Source organism: Aquarana catesbeiana, linkage group LG09, assembly GCF_042186555.1.
Source record: "Aquarana catesbeiana isolate 2022-GZ linkage group LG09, ASM4218655v1, whole genome shotgun sequence".
Lineage (NCBI taxonomy): Eukaryota > Metazoa > Chordata > Amphibia > Anura > Ranidae > Aquarana > Aquarana catesbeiana.
The window spans coordinates 309,924,859-309,927,801 of record NC_133332.1 but is presented as its reverse complement, the minus strand read 5'-3'; the positions used below and the strand labels follow the sequence as shown (position 1 = coordinate 309,927,801).

At 33.6% G+C, this 2,943-nt stretch overlaps 1 protein-coding gene across 1 annotated transcript in view; it reads right to left on the bottom strand.

Moving 5' to 3' along the window:
- Positions 1 to 2,170, bottom strand: part of LOC141108735 (gamma-aminobutyric acid receptor subunit alpha-3-like) — a 90,544-nt gene extending 88,374 nt beyond the window's left edge. Inside the window, exon 1 of the mRNA XM_073600636.1 lies at positions 1,428 to 2,170. The gene's annotated coding sequence lies outside the window, so the exon portion shown is untranslated. The remainder of the gene's footprint in view (positions 1 to 1,427) is intronic.
- Positions 2,171 to 2,943: the final 773 nt, after the last annotated feature.

Genomic DNA, 2,943 nt, shown 5'->3' with positions numbered 1-2,943 from the left:
TTAATAGGATTCTTGTTGCTTTAAACACTGTTGCATGCAACAGCAGTTTGCCCCAGCAAGCGATGCGCGAATGTTGTCCTCAGACCACCGAGCCTGAAAGGCCGCTGTCCGCGCTCAGGGTCCTAGTCTTGTTGTCTGGGTGGGTTCTAAGCCTTCATTTTAAAGAAAGGCCAACTGTATGCATACATAATCATATTGAGGATACAGCATGATAAAGCTGTGACACCCACACAACGAAGGCCAGACATAAACACAGACAAAGACACTGCAATAAATAAAGGAGAAGGAAAAAAATTTAAAAAAAGTGGCATCACATACAGCCTGCACCCTAGGAACTCTCCAAGATAATAATTGCCATCTGGTGTCAATTGTAACAAGTGTGAGGGGAGAGAGAAAAATAGAGAGAAAGAAAGAGAGAAAGGGGAGAGGAAGAGAAAGAGAGATGATTTATGTCTATATTATAATAATGATAAATATATATTTTTTAAATTAAAAAAAAAGATATATATATATATATATATATATATATATATATATATATATATATATATATATATATATATATGTGTATTATTATATATATTTAAATCTTTCTTCTTTTTTTCTCTGATAGATATATATATATATATATATATATATATATATATATATATATAAAATGAAAAAAGAAAAGAAGAGAGAGAGATTTATAGATATATAATATAAATATAAATAATATATATTAGCAAAAAAAGGAGATAAAGTATATATATATATATATATATATATATATATATATATATATATATATATATATGTAATATTAAAAAAAGGAGATATAGAAAAAGAAGAGAGAGATGCATATTGAATATATATATATATATATATATATATATATATATATATATATATATATATATATATATATATATATATATATTTGAATATATATATATATATTAAAGAAAAAGAGATGATAAAGAAAAAGAAGACATATATATAGATATATAGATATATCTATATATCTAGATATAGATATATAGATATATCTATATATCTATATATATAGATATATAGATATATATATATATGTAATAATTGAATAAATAAATATATATATATAATTTTTTTCTCTAATATATATATATATTTTTGTTATTATTATTAATATATATATATATATATATATATATATATATATATATATATATATATATATATATATATGTAATATTAAAAAGAAGAGAGAGATGTATATGTAATATATATATAATAATTGACTAAATAAATATATAAATAATAATAACAAAAATATATGTATATATTAGAGAAAAAAAAATGATAGAGAAAAAGAAGACGTGTATATATATATATATATATATATATATATATATATATATTACAATCACACTGTTTTAATGCAACATGTATCATCAGCATTAATATACCTTGTTGTGTTGATCCTTTTGAATGATGACTTTTTTTTTTTTTTTTTTTGCCTTGCGAACGCTGTCCTCGGTGGCGCCCCTTTAATCCCGGGTCTGTCACTCTACTCTGTCTACCATATGAACGGCATCCAAATCTACAAATGCCCAGCGATCTTCCCGGCAGCGTTTCGCATCCCCGGCTCCGTAGAGAATCCCATCGATTTGCAGAGGTGACGACCCATGGGCTCTCCCCCCCCCGGCTGCTCCCAATTTCGTAACGCTTTAGTCCCTCTCGTTTTCCTGTATCCTGCTACATGACAGTCCTGGCAGGTGATGTTGCAATGAAGCGATGGCGTATCAACGCTTTTAAAGGCAGAAGTAGACCCAGATTTGACGTTGTCTTAAAAAAAAAAAAAAAAAATGCGATCCCACCTTCCTCCCCGGTGGGTTTTTGCACAACGGTTGAAATGTAGCGATGTATCGGTGTAAAGCTCGCAATTGGTTTATGTTACAGCCTTGATTTTTATTTTTTTATTTTTTTTGTGCTGTCAGAGAGTGCCTTTTTCATATGCGGGAGGGAGAGTTGGCTGACATCAGTCAGTGAATGAGGGAAACCCCCCTCCTCCTCCCTCCCCTCCTCCTTCTGCCTCCCCATCACACTCCCTTTCCATTCCCATTATTTTAAATTCTAATATTTAGTACAGCGTTTCACTTCACTAGCGGAGCACATTACACGCTTCGCTATCCGTCTTCGATAAATCCCTTTAATCGTACAATGTGACCCCCCCCCCCCCACTTTCCATATTATATACAAAGTATCAAAAAGAAACCATTTATCACTTAGAGTGAATTTTCCCTTCCTGGAGAACAGAGTAATACATTGTTACAATGTTGACAAAGAACTGTCAGGTTACTAAAGGCATGAAGGATGCTGGGGATGTGATCTTTCATTATGCAGTGCATGTAGCATGAAATGAGCCACTTGTTCTTCTGATTCTTAAACCAGGCTCGGCGTATGAGGAACATCCTCGCCTCATACGATGATATTATATTTTACACGACCTGCGTGTGTGATAAGAAATTGTGTTCATGGCTTTCCTTGGACCGTTTTCTTTGGAGGAAGGCATCCCGGGTATCCTTTTAGACGTGCATGATCCGCCATTATCTCAAATGCCCACTAGGTGGTGCTGCAAAGCTGGCCATTGGCTGCTCATTATAACGCACCATCCCACCTGTTACGAGGCAGCGATGTTTTTATCTGTGAATCCTCATTGATTTCGCTAAAGCAGGCCAAAGATTGTGTGATTTTTCTTTCCTGCAACTAAAAGAAAATCGCTCAATTCCGAATCGCTGAACACTGACTGTGTGTTGATGGTGATGGGGGGGGGGATTCATATTGTGTTTTCCCAGCAGGAAGTCGTCCCCGCCGACAGAACCGCTGGCAGTGATCGCATGCTAAAAAATCCAACATGCTGGTTCTACCCAAATTGATCGATGGATGGGTACAATCCCCCTGGCCATAGATGGATCGATTCGA